The sequence below is a fragment of the Callospermophilus lateralis genome, chromosome 7, assembly GCF_048772815.1.
Source record: "Callospermophilus lateralis isolate mCalLat2 chromosome 7, mCalLat2.hap1, whole genome shotgun sequence".
NCBI lineage: Eukaryota > Metazoa > Chordata > Mammalia > Rodentia > Sciuridae > Callospermophilus > Callospermophilus lateralis.
The window spans coordinates 104,028,327-104,047,810 of record NC_135311.1 but is presented as its reverse complement, the minus strand read 5'-3'; the positions used below and the strand labels follow the sequence as shown (position 1 = coordinate 104,047,810).

At 37.9% G+C, this 19,484-nt stretch overlaps 1 protein-coding gene across 1 annotated transcript in view; it reads left to right on the top strand.

Moving 5' to 3' along the window:
• The first annotated feature begins 2,974 nt into the window (after positions 1 to 2,974).
• The window catches only part of Zfyve9 (zinc finger FYVE-type containing 9), a 193,515-nt gene continuing 177,005 nt past the window's right edge, over positions 2,975 to 19,484 (top strand). Inside the window, exon 1 of the mRNA XM_076860361.2 lies at positions 2,975 to 3,295. The gene's annotated coding sequence lies outside the window, so the exon portion shown is untranslated. The remainder of the gene's footprint in view (positions 3,296 to 19,484) is intronic.

Here is a 19,484-nt window from a genome sequence, read left to right as displayed (position 1 = left end):
TAGTAGAATTGGAGAGGAGAGAAATTTAAAAAGCAAGAAAACAGAATTTATTAGGCTTCATGGCCTATTGTTCAGGACACAGGAGTAAAGGAGGAACCACAGATTTTTGGATTGGGCAACTGGGAGGATGATGGTGCCATTCACCAAGCCAGGAAATGGATATTTTTTTGGCCTGGATTTTATTTTATTTTGAGATGGGATCTTGTTATAGCGCCTACACTGGCCTCAAACTCCTGGGGTGGAATGATCCTCCTAACTCAGCCTTCAGAGTAGCTAAGATCACAGATGAGCACTACTATATCTGGTTTGGTATGAATTTTAAAGAACACATTCTACCTTTATTTTATCTATCTATTTATTTTTATGTGGTGCTGAGGATAAAACCGAGGGCCTCCCACATGTGAGGCGAGCACTCTACTGCTGAGCCATAACCCTAGCTCCAAAGAACACATTCTAAAGAGCAAAGAAAATTTTGGTAAGGGTGACTTTAAAGTAACTTGAAAAAAACCATTCTTAGAATACTGGCTTTCTAAAGGATGTTTATGGCATAAAAATGAAAGTGAGGAGGTAGACCAAACAGCATGGGAATAAAGAGGTATTTTTGAGTCACTGAATAATAATGAAAATCAATGAAAAATTGAGAGTAGGGTAATCAAGTCAATTGATTTCAGGCCAAGATATTAATATGAAAAGGAGATTTATGACAGAAGAAAAGCAGATGAGAAGTATTTCAGGTGCAGGGAGCAAACTGAGTAGGAAGAGCCACCAATAATGGACTGAAATTGTAGTAGACCAAAAGGATTTTAAGTAAACTAGTATGATCAGGGAGGTGGTGGTAATGGTGAAGTCAGGCTTGATCAGCAACAGAATTTGAATAGAAGGGGAGAAATTGTGAAGCAAGAGGAAACTAGTCCTGGGAACAAATGAATCATCTTCATGTAGTAGCTACACCCTGGGTAGCATAATTGATTCATAAACAAATGCAGATTTCCTGCAGTGGTAGTTATCTAGGTTTGGAAAGCACAGTGCTTATGTTAGGTTGCCAAACTGATCTAAATTAAAGAACCCCTTTCTTTAGCTTGAAAAATTTTTAGCAATAGTAACTTACTCTTGCAGCATTTTATTAATATTGCTAAGAGGACTGTTGGAGTATCAAATAGGGGACGAGAAAAACGTCAGGTTACTTCCAGCTTTTCCTTAGGTTGGATGTACTTCACATGTAAAATGGTGGTAGCATAGTTACTAATTCATGAAGTTGTTATGAGGATGAATCACCGTTTCCTTCTAAGCCCCAGTTTCTCTTGTTATAAAAAGGGGAGAGCGATTTTTTTTTTTTTTGTAATGTGACTCAGAGGTATGTGGTGAAGATACATCTAGGACTATACAGGAACAGTTTTCATTGATGAGATGAGAACTGCTAGGTTATATTTTCTCTGGGTGGCTGCTCAATTATTATATGAACATTTCCTGGAGACCTTATGTACTTTTTTCATTATGATTTGTTATTATTAGGCCATAACCTAAGGTAAGATAAGACTGCTTTATTATATTTTTATACAGAAAATATACTGGTTCTATGTTGATTTCTGCTTTGCAACAGAAAGTCAAAAGATTCAGTGCATTAGGTTATAGTCTTCAGTGGAGGGATGTTATATAAATCTGTTAGTGAAATTTCACCCAGACCAGGGATGATGAATGATGCACACATCTTTTTCACACACACACACACACAAAGATAAAAACGAACAACAACAAAAATTCTGGCTAGGCATAATCTTGGGCCTAAAAAAGACTGAGAGTGTTCTGGAATCAACAAAAATTGGACCTAACATTTATTGAGTACCTTCTAATAGGCCAGTCTCTCCATCTTCAATCTTCATAAGTAGCAAGGCAGGCAGGAGAAAACTGAGGTTCAAAATGTTACATAACTTGCCATGGTCCTAAAGCTATACATGGTGGAAATGGATTGGTAATATCAGGATCTGACACCAAAGTTCCAGCTCATTCTATCATACCACACTGTGGAGAAAACACACACACACACACACACACACACACCCTCTTTTTGGAAAACCTGGAGGCCAGAGGATCTGGAGAATTTTTCTTTCCCTATTTCCATTTTGATAGTCTTTTGTTTTTGGTTCTGACGTTTGCACCTTAGAGGCTTAGAGGTTGAGTGGGATCAAACACAGGGCATCTGTAAACAATGATTTTATAGTCCCCGCTAATGCATACAGGGATTTCCTTCAGAGCCTTACCTAGGATTTGGCAGGGATGGCGGGTGGAGAGGTGGGAGAGTAGAGGTGAGGGTGGGGGAGGGGGACTAGTAAAAGGATGATTCTTTTCTTACCTTTAAGTTGCTTATGAATTTCAGCACAAGCCGTTGGCTATTCTCTTCTCTTGTTCACCATTTTTTTCCCTATTTTTTTTTTTTGGGGGGGGCGACTAGGGGTTAAGGGTTTGGTGCCTGTAGGAAATTTCTGTGATGATCTGTACGGTAGATCCAAAAAGAGTTAAGGTCAAAAACAATTCCTTCATCTGTTCTGGGAGGAGATTGTGTGTTAAAAAAAAAAAAAAAAAAAAGGTTTGTTCTGGACATTCTTCTTTCATCCAGGCACATTGTTAGAAGGGACACCCCCTCTTTCTGTGAGAAATGAGGCATGGAAACTGCCTCACAAGTGCGGGTTCGAGTGACAAAAGCGCTCACGTACCTTCTGTAGAGAAGGAAAAGGTGCTGGGGTCTGACGCGGGTGGGGACCGCAAGGGGTTGGTGGGAACCGCGGCTTCCGGCTCTCAGGAAGCGTCGTCAGGGGCGGACGGAGGGCGGCGCAGGGCGCGCGGGGCCCCCGCCACCCCCAGGCCGCGCTCCTTCGCGTTCCCTGCCGCTCGTGCCCGGCGCGGCAGCCGCAGTCCCGGCGCCATAGCGGGACGTGGGGTCCAGGGGGCGCTGTGGCCCAGCGGCGCGGGCGGCTGGAGCGGCGGCCGCGACGCTGGAGGCTTCGTGGAGAATCACCGCCTGCAGCACCTCGGTCGTCCCACTGCAGTCTGTGTCCCCCGCCCGGCTCACCAGTGCTCCCTGGGACCCGCGTGGCTGCGGCGGCCCGGGAGCCGATGCGGCTAGGCGGGCACTGGGCCTCAGCAGCCCCCGCCGCCGCCGCAGCGACCACATCCCCTTCAGGAGTGCGAGGCTTTGCGGCGGCCCCTGTAGCCGCGCCGGTGCCCTCCTGGGGAGGAGACTTTCGGCTCAGGGACGACTCCCCCCGGCCATGGTGAAGCGACGGCGGCCACAGCCGAGGTGAGTGCTGCGCGACCCTGTCCTGGGCTCGCCAGGCTCCCACTGCCTGTGGGGGCCCTGGTTGCAGCCCTCAGGCCGGGCGGACGGGGCGTCCTGCCGCTGCGGCTGCCTCTACCCGGCGGCTCTGGGGGCCTCAGCCCTTCCTCGCCGCGTCCCCCGGGAGGTCGAGGCCCGTGGGGGGCGCCTAGGCCCCGAGAGAACGCTCTCCCGGGCCTCGGTTCCGGTGCGGCCCGGTGTGTGAAGAGGTGGCTGACGGCTGCACCAGTGCCCTTTGGGTTTGCTCCGGGCGGGGCCCAGAGCGGCTTCTTACCCGGGCCCTGCGTGTACATCCCGGAGGGAGGCAGAGGACGCCTGTATGCAAACAACCTTAGCTTTCCTTCGCCCCGTACCGAGTCCTGCAGAGTCCCGAGGGTGGGGGGGGGGGAGGCCGGGTAGGGTGAGGATTGAGGTGCTAAGAGTTCGGGACCCTTAGAGCCCTGGAGTGTCATTCACGGATTCGACTTCCTAGAGAAAAGCCTTTTGCGACTTATTTGAGGTGAAATTTCATCACCTGCGGGTAGCTCGTCCACTCCTTATATTACATCTTATCTCTAAGCGTGATCTGCCTTGGAGAAAGCCCCATCCCGTCTTTGCGTTGCTGTTTCCTAGATAAACCCTACCGTTATAAAAATTTATTTTACAGAGATTTGTGTCTTTTCCACCTCCAAGAAGAGAGGAAATATTTTAGTGCTTCAGTCCTCGGTACAAAAATGTTCCCTCTAAATAGATCCAGAGGACGGATGGAAAGAGGATTTTAAGTCGCGCTAACTGTCCTAATAGCAGGAACCCAATGGAAATGAATGTGGTCTAAATTTTAGAAGTAACGTGATTTGTTCTGGTATTAATGTAAAAAAAAAAGTTAGTGACTGCAGTTTGGTACAGTAAATCAGATATTTGGGTACTTATGATTTATGGTAAATGTGATGACAGGTTATTCTTGTTTTCTAAAGTATGTGAAGGTGTAAGATTTGTAGGTACTTCTAAAACTGTAATCATGAAAAAAATACTTATAGTAGAAAATTGATAAAGTGCAGAAAGGTAGTATGTCGACTCTCAATAAATATTTAATAACTAGGGAAAACATATTCTTAATCTCATAGTATGTTTTTGTTGGTCGTTCAGAGTTTAAAATGGTGATTTTAAAAATTATTATTTCTGTGTATTAGGGTCAAAGATTAGCTGACTGATTCACTTTATATCCAGGTGTTTGTATAAATACCCATGAAAATGTCTTACTAAATTACATTGGGACCATAGTTGAATTTATCAACTAAAACAATAATATGGGGTAATCTTCTAGATACCTAGAAAAGCCATAATTTAACCTCTTCTGCAGCATGAGAAGCTCCTGAGGTCTAAGGAGGTTAGGCATGGTGAACATTTTTGAGGAACTGCTGTTATATGTTGTACACCTGCATTGTTTATTTGCTGTCATATGTTGTACACCGAGTTATTTTTTTCACACAGATCTTGCTGTGTTGTCCAGGCAGGTCTCAAATTCATGAACTCCAGTGATTCACCTGCCTCAGCTTCTGGAGTAGCCAGTATACAGCACTGGGCTCCTTGTATTGTTTTTGTCAGATTTTGTTTAAATATTTCTAACTGTAAAAATTGGCCTGATTAAAATTTTTGTTAGATTAATATAGGTTTTTAAAAGTTTTATTCATTTCTCTAAGTGTTTTTAAAGACCAATGTTAGAATCAGTTGAGAGTGCTGATTTAAAAAATAATCAGCTGATTATTATTAATATTATTTATAATACTGATTCCTGGCAGCTTGAATTAGAATCCTAGAGATAATAGTGGCTAAAAAGTCTTGATTTTTTTTTGTGTGTGTGTTTGTGTGCTGGAACCCAGGGTTCACATATGCTAGGCAAGTACTTTGCCACTGAACTACATTTCTAGCCTTAATTTTTTTTTTTTTTTTTTTTTTTTTTTTGTTTTTAGATTTTGAGACAGGGTCTTGCTAAATTGTCCTATTTGGCATCAAATTTGTGTTCCTCCTGCCTCAGCCTACTGTGGTAGCTGGGTTGTCTGTCCTCTTGCCAGCTAAAAATCTTAATTCTTATTGTCTCCATTCTAATTAAAGTTTGGAAATCACTGTTAAAAGTTAACTAACCTTGCAGGGTGTGGTGACACATGCCTGTAACCCCAGCAGCTTGAGAGGCTGAGGAAGAGGATTGGGAATTCAGACAGCCTCAGCAATTTAGTGAGGCCCTAAGCAACTCAGTGAGACCCTGTCTCCAAATAAAATATAAAAAAAAAAGGACTGGGGATGTAGTTCAATGGTTAAGTACCCCTGGATTCAATACCTGGTACCAAAAAAAAAAAAAAAAGAAAAGAAAAAGTTAACTAACATTGCTGGGCATAGTGTCACATGCTGTAATCCCTGCAGCTCACTGTGGTGTTACAGAAGGATATTTGACCACTTATCTTGGCACTTAATGGACCTTGTTGTCATTGTCTGTAAAATGCAGATAGTTATTATACTTTACCTTGTAAAACTTTTAGGATAAATGCATTTGAATAAGTATTGAAGTAAAATAAAACATTTATAAAATTGTAGCTATTAATCTGAAGTGTCAGATTCTGTCTAAGTGTTCCAAGAAGCACAAAAACGACCAAGGTTTCTACTAGTGTTTAGCTAATTCTAGAAGCAGGACAAGTTTAATTAACTGTTACAAGGCAGGGTCAGAAAAACGTTGTAATTGAGTGGAATGAGCTAGAATGAGCTAGATCTTTGCTTAGGGCTTCTGTGTCTCATCCAGTGCCATGCCTTTTAAGAACATTGGTAAAGGATGGGGATGTGGCTAACATGAGAGAGGCCCTGTGTTCAAACCCTAGCACCACCAAAAAATAAAAATTAAAAAAATTGATGAATTTATTCCAATTCCTGATTCAGTATTTTCTTCTTCTTCTTCTTCTTTTTTTACTTTTTAAAATTTATTTTTATTGATGCATTATAATTATGCATAATAGTGGGATTCACTATGCCATATTGGTACCTGCACATAATTTGATCAATCTCATTCCCTAGTATTTCCCTTTCCTTCCCATGATTCAGTGTCTTCTTTAAGGAAATAATTGTACATGTTGCCTTAGAACTGCTAGTTTTATATTGACTTCTTAAGAAAGGCAGAACGAATGGAGATGATTCCTTTGTTGCTAAGCTATCGCTGTTCATTGCACTCACTAAAACTTTCATTTGACACCTGTTGTGTCCACAGACTGGCTGATATCAAGGCACAAAGCTTCATTAAAAGATAATTGCCTGGATTTTAGCTAAAGTTCTTTTGTTGCTAAAGGGTGGTGTGTGTGTGTGTGTGTGTGTGTGTGTGTGTGTGTTTTATGATTATTAATTGCATGATGTGGTGCTGTTTGTGGAGTCAGATGTGACAGGAATCCTTATATAACTCTTAGAGCAATGTGACATTTGGATTTTGAGTTTATTCTTCTGTGTTATTGTAGTAAAAACTCTTCCCCTCCCAGGGAAATAGAACAGGTTCTATGAGAAAAAATTATCAAAAGCAATTAGCTCATTCTGTCACATAGAAGGTAATCAGTAATTATACATTTCCATTTGTTCTTTTGAGGAAAATAAAAACAAAAACCAGGCCTTAGAATTTCTGTGTGACTTAAAATTTGGGAGCTTTAATTGTTTTAGAGAATGAATCTATTTTGGAATTCTTTGAAATTTTCGATAGAAATAATTTTGGTTCTAATTTAGTACACTTTTTTCCATTTCATTTTTTATTGCACATTATTCATATCCACAATTTTACATTGATTTTTAATAGTATTTATGTGTATTTGACTGCATTTTATAGAGCAACATTCTTTATATATAATGATCATTGGAAAATACATAGTTGCCAATATTGAATAGAAATAGTATACATACTTAATTTTCAAAAGTAATATCAATTTATTAAACATTTAAGAACTGAAGAGTTTTTGAAACAGTCTTTTCCTTTTGATCTATAGTAAATTAGAACTAGATTTTGTAATCTGTCACACATGGGTTCCAGTCTTATAACTTACATTACCTTGAACAAGTTTTTTACTTTCTTTAAGCCTTAATTTATTCTTCTATAGAATAAGGCTGACAGTACCCTCTTTATAGGATTACTGTGAGGATTAAGTGATATGTGTAACAGAGAGCTATAGTTCAGTCCCATGGGTCCTGGTAAGTAAGTGTAACTTGAGAAGTGGAAAAATATATTTCTGTTTGAATTTTGAAAGAGCTTAAAAGATCATTAATTATTTATGTAGTTTACTACTAAGAAATAAAATCAACATGATAAAAAAATTTGGGAGGGTATTGGAGATTGAACCTAGGGCTGCTTTACCTCTAAGCTACATCCCCAGCCCTCTTTATTTTTTATTTTGAGATAGGTTTTGCTAAGTTGGTGAGGCTGACCTCAAAATTGTGATCCTCCTGCCTGAGCCTTCCAAGTTGCTGAGATTACAGGCATGTACCATGACCCCTGGCAGCATCATCAGATTTCAAAGTGATAAGAGATTACTTAATTAAGGATGAATCAAGGTGTCAGTAGAATCAATATTTTAATTGTATAGTTAGTACAATGCTTTATACTTTATCATAGTGGATTTTATTTAAAAATTAATTTTCAAATGCTGTGCATAAAATGCACAATTAAAAAATTTAACGTGTAAATTAAATAGGACTTTAAAATTTTTTCTTTTTAATTTTATTTTTTTCATTTTTTATTGGAGATTATAGTTGTACATAATGGGTGGGATTTTGTTGTTATATAGTCATCTTTTAAATTATTTTAAATAGCCCACTTAAGAATCGAATTATTGGGAAAATTAGAACAGTACATAATATTTTATACTTATACCCTTTGAAAGTCTTTAGTAAAATAAGGTAAAGATGAGAAGATCTCTATGGACGCACATTAAAATCAAGAAAAAATGGGCTGGGGCTGTAGCTCAGTGGTAGAGTGCCTGCTTCACTCGTGTGAGGCACTAGGTTCGATTCTAAGCACCACATATAAATAAATAAGTGTCCACTAACAACTAACAAAATATTAAAAATTCCCATCAGTGTGCCTTAAGTTCTACTTTTCCCTTGACTAATATAAATCCAATGACTTTTTGATTTTTTTAAAAATATTTTTATGTGGTATTGAGGATCAAATTCAGTGCTTCACACATGCGAGGCGGGTGCTCTACCACTGAGCTACAAACCCAGCCCTCATTGGTGGGAATTTTGAGGTATTTGGGATTTTATATTATAGAACTGTTTGCAAAAATCTCATTTTTTTTCTGCAAATTGTTTCTTTGTTTTAAATTCTTGCATTTACTTATTTAAACTTAATGCTTTTGCTGCCTTGGGCCTTTACCTATAATAAACTTGCTTGCTTGCTTCCTTCCTTACTTTCTCTGGGGATTGAACTCCAGGGGCATTCGACCACTGAGCCACATCCCCAGCCCTGTTTCATGTTTTACTTAGAGACAGGGTCTCACTGAGTTGCTTAGTACCTCTCTTTTGCTGAGTCTGGCTTTGAACTCACAGTCCTCCTCCCTCAGCCTCCTGAGCCACTGGGAGTATAGCCCTGTGCCACTGCGCCTGGTCAAAGTATTTTTTTGTGTGGGTGGGTATTGAGGATTGAACTCAGGGTATTCGACCACTCAACTACATTTCCAGCCCTGTTTTGTAATTTATTTAGAGACAGGGTCTCACTGAGTTGCTTAGTGCCTCCCCATTGCTAAGGCTGGCTTTGAATTTGCAATCCTCCTGCCTCAGCTTCCCCAGCCACCACCCCTAGCAAAAGTTTATTTTTTATAATAGCTTTATTGAGATATAATTCAAATACCATATAATTGACCTATTTAAAGTGTAAAATTCAGTGACTTTCAGTATATTCACAGAGTTATGCAAACATCACTACTAATTTTAGAACATTTTCATCACTCCCAACCAGTACCCATTAGCCTCATCTCCAATATTCTCCCAATTCCCTCAGCTCAAGGCAACCACTAATATACTTTCTACTTCTGTGGATTCAGACAATTAATATAAACGGAATCATATAATATATAACTGGTTTCTATCAATTAGCATTTTTCCAGGGTTCAACAACATGCATTAAAAATTAATTTTTTTTTATCGACAAATAATGTTCTTTTGTATGAATATATCACTTTTATTCATTTTTAAGTTTGGGTTATTTCCACTTTTTGGCTGTTATGAATAATATTGTTAGGAATGTTAGGATACTCATTTCTGTATAGATTATTGTGTGAACATATATTTTTTTGGGGATAGACAGAAGTGGAATTGCTGGTCGTATGATAACTGTTTCACCTGTTGAGGAAATGCCACATACTGTTTTACAAAGTGGCTGTACCTTTTTAAAATTCCCAACAATGAGGGGTCCAGTTTCTTCACATCCTTATAACACTTGATATCTGTCTCTTTGATTATAATCATCTTAGTGTGAAGTGGTAAGGTAAAGTTCTATTTGAGGTTTATAATTTTTGCATATAATCATTGTTGAAGTTTTTATTGGCAGATAGATTGACAGATTGTTTGATGATAAGGAATGGTTTTGGCATGAGGACAAAAGCTATGAACTTTCTAGTTTCCTGTTTAGTAAGCAGTGAATTCAGTTATTAGAACTGGTTAATCACATAGGGTAAGTGATGGGAATGGTAGTGTGTGGACTTGTGCTATTTAAAAGGCTGTCTTTTTTTTTTTTTTTTTTTAGAGAGAGAGAGAGAGAGAATTTTTTATTTATTTATTTTTTTTTATAACTTTTAAAAATTTGATTTTTATTTAACATATTTAAAATACAATAATTTAACTCTCAGTTATGTAATGACATCCAATTTTTTGGAAATTTGTAGTAAATATCTAACACAAGTTCTTTTTATTTTTTTTATTTTTATTTTTTAATTTTTATTGTTGGTTGTTCAAAACATTACATAGTTCTTGACATATCATATTTCACACTTTGATTCAAGTGGGTTATGAATTCCCATTTTTACCCCGTATACAGATTGCAGCATCACATCGGTTACACATCCACTTTTTTACATATTGCTATACTAGTGTCTGTTGTATTCTGCTGCCTTTCCTATCCTCTCCTATCCCCCATCCCCTCCCCTCCCATCTTCTGAGAGAGAATTTTTTAATATTTATTTTTTAGTTCTCGGCGGACACAACATCTTTGTTTTGTATGTGGTGCAGAGGATCGAACCCGGGACGCACGCATGCCAGGCGAGCGCGCTACCGCTTGAGCCACATCCCCAGCCCTAAAAGGCTGTCTTTTAAGAATATTTCTTAACAAAAGGCAGTTGTACATTGATCATATCCACCTTCCCTTTACCCCCTTTCATCCTCCCTTCTTTCCACCAATATATGCATATATGCAAATGTCACAGAGAAACCTGTTAATGTGTATCAGTAATATTTGTTGTTAATAATAATAAAAAAAGGCAATTGTAAGCCCTAGGTTTAGTTTCCCTTTAACTCTACTGAAACATTTCTAAAAATTTAAAGTCCAGTTGAATATAAACATTCCAAAGGACTCATGTTTGACAGATTTTAAAGATTGTCATTACTTATCAATGACATATACTTTTATATAAATATAAATTAGTCATTGTTTTTTATTCTTATGTGTAGTATATTAACCTCTTTTTTGTTCTCCTTTTAAGGTAGTAAAACTTTTCTATGAGATTTTGTAGGACATAGTTCAAATACAGCAATAGTGACTTGCTAAAGTTTCTAAAAAGTTTCTTCAGACCAGTTAGAAAATACTGCAGGGAACCATTATTTTATAAACAAAATACAAGTTTTGGTCCTTAATTTCTATATACAATGGAATATCCAGAATGTTTTCCCACTGAAAATCACTTTGGAAACCTGTAGTGCTAACTTTGAACTGAGGTGAAAGGTTTCCACTGGTTTGTTACACAATTTTTCAGTTACTTTGCATACCATTATTTCCATATTAAGTTATAAAAACAGTAGTTTTGGAGCCTTTTTGCTAGAATTCATGAAAAGGCAAGCATTTTATTTGTAATTTGATTTAATTCTTTGCTAATCTTCCTGGTTAAGGCTTGGTATTTTATCTGCCAGAATTTGTTTTATTAAAATAAAGAGTAAATGATGCATGTTTTTATTACTATTTCATAACACAATAAAATATTTCAAAATTCTCTTAATTAAAATAAATCAAGCAAGCAATTTCAAAATTTTGTGAAATTTTCTGTTAGGATTTATGTAAATGTTATTGTCCATTTTTCACTTTCAATTGAACAAGAGAAACTCTAAAAAGTAATGGAAATAAAACACTTGCCAGTTGTGAAAAGCCTCAGTTTCAAAATACATCATGTAGACCTTGGTATGATTCTAGTGATGTAATAATCACTCATAGTTTCTGTTTGTTTTAAAATTAGTAGCTGAGGTAAATTATTTTTGAGGTTACTGTGAAGTCACTCTTGGAAATTCCTGCTCAGTGTTTAAGAAATGAAATTCTTGAACCTGTCAGACAGCCCTTCAGGATTTGGTTCCAATCTGATCATTTCTTATTCCTTTTTTTCTGTATCCACTTCTTCCAAGATTTCAAGTTCATGAAGTTTTCCTTTACATTTTATTACTAGGGAAATACAAAAGCTTTAACTACAGTGTGCCATCTTTCTGTAAGGTGTTTCATGTATGTTATTTTCAACCATTAAAATGACCTTATAATATCCATAGTATTATGCATATTTACAGTTGAGGGAACTGAGGCTTAGAGAGTTTTATTGATTTTCCACATCCATGATTTCAAATCCATGTATGTCTGACTACAGTCTACATTTTTTTCCTCTTGTGAATCTTCCCATGTGTCTGTATTTGCTTTATCTATTGGTTTTCCATGGTGCTTCAGGAAGTATTCATATTGGGAGAGTAAAAATTGAGAGAGTTGATTGACTTTGGTGGATATTTGCCTTGGAAGTATGCTATTGGCATAGCATTTTGTATAAGAAAAAAGTTGGGTATGTATGTATTGTATATATTTTGGGACTTTCTGCTTTCATATACTGGTATTTTTGGAGTTGATAAATGTTTCATTTGCTATTACTACATAAATATAAAAATTGATCTGAGTCTCAGTTTTGTGATCTGAAAATTAGTGGTAGATCAGATAGCAAGGCCCTTATGCATTTAATATTATATTTCATATTCTAAAGGAGAACCAGGCGAAAAGATAGATGGCATGTAGGTGACTCCAGTCACTGGTGATGAACTATCATAGATGAAATGAGGAACTGGGGACAGTGGTGGCTGAGGAAGGTGGGAAATCCAAGACCAAGAGATTATAATTTACGTAAAAGTTTTCCTTGTAATCAATGAAGATAATATATTTCTGAATAAAACCCCTGAAACTCTGAAATTAGTTTGTGATTGGGGGCCCCTTCTTTCTGTAGCTAATGCTTCAGGAGCCTGAGGCAGGAGGATCACAAGATCAAAGCCACCCTCAGCAAGTTGGTGAGATACTGTCTCAAAATAAAAAATATAAAAGGTCTGGGATGTTGCTCAGTGGTTAAGGCTCCCTGGTACCAAACATAAATACATACATACATACATACATACATAAATAAAGAGTGGGCTTCTTCAGATTCTAAAGGCAGCACATTCTATACACAGGATGCTACTATGGCCCATATATGAAGTGACACATAAGGCTACACAAAAGATGCAACCCTTTCTTCTGTCTTTTCTTGTGATAGTGTACATATGTTTGAGAAAAAATATATCTGGAGCTGTGTTACATGAAAATAACAAGGTCATAAATAGCACACTTGAAATAATTAAAGCTCTCCTGCTGGTCACAACATGAACATTTAGTAATTAAAATGTGGCCCTATTACTTGTAGATCTTCAGAGTTTATTTATAAAACAAAGGAAGGAACATTTTGCATTCAGAAAGGATAAAGTGAGTTTTGATGACAAAACTTTTATATAGCTTTTCCACTCTCAAGGTATTAGAGATACTAATAGTATTAGAGTTGGGTAATGTTTAGACTTTCTAGAAAGCTAGAAAATTATTATCCTTTCCTTTATTAGTTTCTTCTGGAATCCTTGGATTACTGAATCTTGACTTTGGAAAGATATTGTCCTAGGCCAGGATTTCTAGTGTATTCCCTAGGTGCAAAGAAATGTTCTTTAGCCACATAAGTTTGGGTTTTCAGCATTCTATATAGATGAGGTACAGATTTGCAAATACACATTAATATTTTAAAGACAGTGTAAAAATTAAGAGAGTTGTTTAACTTTGTTCAGCTATATATTAACCCAAATTTATTTGGCCCTGGCATTCTTTTTCCCCCAACATTGTACTTGGTAATTTGCCTTTTACTGATGTAGGTCAACTTTTATCTGCTTCATTCTCACAATTTTAATGAACATTTGACTCTTGGTTGATAAGCCCTGATTATTTCCTGAAGAATATCATTTTGTTGTTGTTTAAAATTTTTCTTTTATGTTTGGCAAAAAATTTGCTTTCCTCTAGTATCTGTCATTTTTTTGTTTTGCATTCTGAAACTATATAGAATAAATAATTGTTTCATCCTAATGTCTAAAGTTGACAAGTTAATACTCCCCCTAGCATATTGATTAAAAGTACATGCAGTGGAGCAGGCTGCTTGGTTTCAAATTTTAGTTAAACTACCTTTAGCTCAGTGTTATGGCACATGCCTGTAATCCCAGCAATTTGAGAGGTTGAGGCAGGAGGAAAGTTCAAAGTCAACCTCAGCAACTTAGCAAGGCCCTGTCTCAAAAAAATAAAAAGGGCCGGGGATGTGGCTCATTGGTAAGCACCCCTTGATGAATTAAATTTGCTTTCTCTTAACACCTCACAGTGGAGATTAAATTTCAACCCATGAAACTTTGGGAACCACAATCAGACCATATCCAAATCAGAGTAAGTACTATGGAAGCCCTCATGTACATGGTGATAGTTAGGACTGTATTGACAGGAAAGGCAAACCCATATCTATAATAAGTGACCTGTGCTAGTGAGAATCATTTGCTGGCTCTTCTGAGATAGAAGGGGCACAGTGTAGTCAACTTGCTTGATTTATGGTTTTTGTCTTGTGGACCTGATGTTGGTCTCTGTTGCTCATAGATTGGACATTCAGAATTAGGATTGGGAGATGGAAGTCCACCTTTTATTCTCTGTCCTTATCTCTATTTATCTCTATTTCTGCCATTTTCTGTTCATTTTCTCATCATGCCAGTTCTGGGATGGCATATGTCAGCAGAATCATTTTGTCTGTTTGTTCAGTGTCTTTTCTGCATCAGATGCTTTCTGGTGGGCATAATACATAAAACAGATTTTTATACTTTGTTATTCCCATATTCAATTGACTGTCTATTGGAAATATTTGGAAAAAAGTGCATCTGTACTGAACATGTACAGGCTTTTTTTGTTATACTTTTCCCCTAAACAATATAGAATAACAACTATTTATATAGCATTTTCATAGCCCTATTTGCCTCTACCCATACCTGTTGCACTTTTTTTTTTTTTTTTGGTAGGGATTACGGAGATTGGACCCTGGGGTGCTTTATACTGAGCTACATCCCCAGTTTTTTAAATTTTTATTTTGAGATAGGATCTCATTAAGTAGCTGAGGATCTTGCAAAATTACTGAGGCTGGCCTCTCACTTGAGATCCTCCACTGGGATTACAGGTGTGCACCACTGTTCCTGGCCCCTCTTATCACATTATTTTTCCTTAAAGGCTTCTGACCAGTTGGCAAGTTCATTTGGCTTTGTCCATGAGTCTGTATATATTCTTACCCCAGGATACTTTTCTTTCTTTCTCTTTTTTTTTTTATGAAGTTGAATATTTTGTTATTTTGCTGCAAGCTGTTGTTTCAGTGTATTAAAAATAACACCAGTAAATGCAGAACATTATAAAATTAAGACAGTAGTGTTCCTTCTGACACTGTACAACATACATTTTCCTCCATGCCCAGTTTTTCCAATGGAAGATCAATAAGTATATTGATCCAAATCCAGGGATGGATATAAGCAAGTTACAACATTTTGTTAGGCTTATAACAAGATTATCCTTGAATTATATACTTTTTATAAGTAGTTTTAACACAGATAATTTTATGAATTCTGATATTAATCTAACACCTACTCTAAAAATCATAAGGAATTGTAAAAAAGATGCATATTGTGTTTATCTGCAGTCATTGGGAAGTTAAGGGGTATCTTCTTCCAGTAGCAGTGTTGAGAGTCACATCCCCAGACCTTTTATATTTTTTTATTTTGAGACAGTCTCTCACCAACTTGCTGAGGGTGGCTTTGCTTGTGATCCTCCTGCCTCAGGCTCCTGAGCTGCTGGGATTACTTACAGGTGTGTACTAGTATGCCCGGTTGTTTATTTATTTAGTTTGTTGCCATGCTGGGGATTGAACCCAGGGCCTTGTGCATGCTAGGCAAGTGCTTTATCATTGAGCCATATCTCTAGCCCTTCTACTTATTCTTTTTTTGTTGGGGGCACAAGATTGCTTTGTGCTTTGCAGGTATGCATTGGCATGAATCTGACCACTGGACTCTTAAATGGCTGAGTCCTAATCCATGGATTCCACATCTACAGATTCAGTTGACTATGGATTGGAAATATTTGGGAAAAAATGCATTTGTACTGATGCATGTACAGGTTTTTCTCTTGCCATTATTCCCTAAACAGTACAGTATAACAAACAACTATTTGAATAACATATACATTGCACTATGAATTATAAGTAATCTAGAGATGACTTAAAGTGTAACAGGAGGATGTGTGTAGTTTATAAGCAAGAACTATGCCATTTTATATAAGGAATTTGAGTATCCATAGATTCTGGTGTCCATGGGGGGACAGGATCCTGGAACCAATCCCCTGTCAATACTGATAAATGATTGTAGGGTTCCCCGCCTTGGAGCACATATATCTTACCAGCCCTTCAGCATGTAAGCCACTTCTTGCTCCTCAACAAGATCAACACAATTTCATTGATGTAATAGACAGATAGATATGCTGTTCTGAGTCTCTCTCTCTTCACACTATGTGTTAAGTCAGTGGGTCTGGATCTGACAACTGGCTCAGGTCCAGGAATTGGGTAAGGGTTAGCGTTTTTTTACTGGGACAGTCATTCTTAGTCTTCAGCTTTTTCTTACCTTGTTTTGATTGTGTATAATAAGCAGAACTGTTGTTGACTATTTTTCTCCTAATGACACTATTCCATTAACTATATCTACAGTTCCCTGAGGGTCAAGCCTTGTTGACTGTCTCCCACCTTGTCAGTCATAATAATAATTGATACACTTTGTGTACAACCAGAGAAATGAAAAATTGTGGTCTGTTTGTGCACTATGAATCGAAATGCATTCTGCTGTCATGTATAACTAATCAGCACACATAAATAAATTAAAAAAATAACTGATGCACTAATGTTTCTGGTGTTTAAATGTTGCCACCTGGCTATTGTTGCTTCAATGCCCACTCTTTTTATTGCTTTCAGTAAGCCAAACAAGCTCTGTGACAGCTTTTCCTTTAGGGAAGAAACACCACTGGACTTCTTAGCAATGTTGGTGCCTCTCATACCAGTATATTCCTGATGACCTTGGTGAATGGTCTGACCTTACATAATATATCCGTTCTACCATACCCACTTTATTGAGCCTGCTAATTCCATCCTCTACTCTCTGCCATATCAGTTCAGGCATTTCATTCCTATTCAGTGCCATCATTTTTTTTGGGCTTTCAGGAATCACCATAGCAGTGAGTTTATACTACCCCCAGGTCCATGCCACAGTGTTAATTTCCATTTTCTGAGTGCCCCAGCCCCCACTGCCTCAGTAAACTTTATCTTAATCTAATGTTCCTGCCTTCCTCAAAATCTAGCACCACTGATATTCCTCCAATCTGCTGGTTTATTCTTATAGTTTCTTTGAGATTTATAGTAACTTTCTCCTATTTCAGGCCCAACATATCCTTGACCGATTTAGCATTAGTTACTATCATGGCAGCCAGGAGTGGAGATGGAGGCAAATCCGGAGTTACCTTATAGCTGAAAGGCCTCTGAATTGTGTTCCTGCATAATGGGTAGTGCTAACTCATTCTTGCAGACTCTTAGGGTTCAAAGGAGTCTGGAGGATGGCAGTCTTTGAGGACAACCATCTTAGAGGACCCTATCCTATCTGTGAGGCTTCTAGATTTTCTAAAGTAAGACCTGATCTTGATATAACATACTTGCCCTGGTGGATACTTGCCCTGGTGTAGTGCTCCATTATCTTTGAAGTAAGGGTCTTTAATCACCTTGAATTTGCTCTTCATCTTTTACTGTTCTCCCACTGTAGGTGATAAGGATCTCTTTGTGGGCTTCCAAAGAGACCTCTGGCCTTCACATTTAGTTTTCAACTGTTTGTTAACTGCCCTCTCTGGGGAGTCAATGCAATCTAACAGCTAGCCAATTCCATTGTTGTTGTATATATTATGTATTCCTTATACTTTTCAGACACATGAATCTTTATACTAGTCAGAGTGTTTCTCACTGGGACTGTTCTCCATAAAACTTGTGAAAACATTAGTTCAAAATTAGGCCACCACCTTGTGCCAAGGATTGTCCGTACCTCATATCCCCAACTAGGATTAGATTCTCATTGTCAGTAGGATAGCAAATAACCTAGTTTCCAAGCTCCATCTTACCTCCTGCATTCTTAATCCATTTGTGGTATCAAACATGTCAGTTGTAGTCATTTGGGAAATAGCTTCTAAGAATAAAAGAGGTTAGGAATACAAGAGGTTTATGTGAAAGGGGCGGACTTCTGTGAAAAGAAAGGAGGATGAGGCAGAACTGTTGGGGAGAGCCTTAGGACAGTATCTGAAAACATAGTGAAGATTCTTAGAGCAAAAATTATCTGAAGTTCTGAGATTACAGAAATGGCCAGACCTTAGTGCTCGGGCTGTGATCAGTATTGGCTGGGGCTGCCCAGAAAGTACATGACTTCAGATTAAAAGCAGGGGATCCTGAAGGGACTGCAGCTAGAGACGTGTATAATTATATACCTAGCAGCTTATTGGCAAGTTCTTTCATGAAGAGTGATACAAGTGACACACCTTTATGGCTGCTAAACATACTAACTACTAAGCAATGTTAGGTATTATTGTTATAATGATCCTTTGATTACATTTTTCTGAATTGCTTTTATGATTTGTAACTAAAATTTGTTTTTGTTTTTCCTTTTTTTTTTTTTTTTGCAGTACTGGGGATTGATCCCATGGTTCATCTATTGTTGTACTATATTCCCAGCCCTTTTTATTTTGATTTTGATACAGGGATTTGTAAAGTTACCCAGCCTCTCAAGTTGAGCCACCGTGTCCAGCTGTAACTGAAATCTTTTCTAGAAATCTTAATTTCTTCATTATTTTCTCTTGAATATGTTTGTCAATATGAAATACAAGTTTTGTACTTAGAATAGAAAACAAGTATTTCAGGTGTGGTCTGGCACATAGATGGTGCTCAGTGAATGCTGGTTATAAGGAACTGAGCAATTGATCAGTATAGCATGGAACATGATAATCTCCCCACCAGAATAGTGCAGTTTGAGATTGCATAGCTTGTTGCTTGTTTCCTGATGACTTTTTTTTTTTTGGGGGGGGCGCAGTTAATGGGGATTGAACTCAGGGGCACTTGACCACTGAGCCACTCCCCAGCCCCATTTTTTATTTTTTTATTTAGAGACAGGCTGTCACTGAATTGCTTTAGCACCTCACTGCTGCTGAGGCTGGCTCTGAACTCGTGATCTTCCTGTGTCAGCCTCCCAAGCGGCTGGGATTACAGGTGTGCACCACCATGCCCGGCTTCCTTATGAATTTTCTTTTTCTTTCTTTCTTTTTATTTTCATTCCTTGATGACTTTTTTTTCTGTAATCATTGTAGAAACTAGTTTAAGTGTTTTGGTTTAATTTTTTTTTTTTTAAAGAGAGAGTGAGAGAGGGAGAGAGAGAGAGAGAGAATTTTAATATTTATTTTTTAGTTATCGGCAGGCACAACATCTTTGCTTTGTATGTGGTGCTGAGGATCGAACCCGAGCCGCACGCATGCCAAGCAAGCGCGCTACCGCTTGAG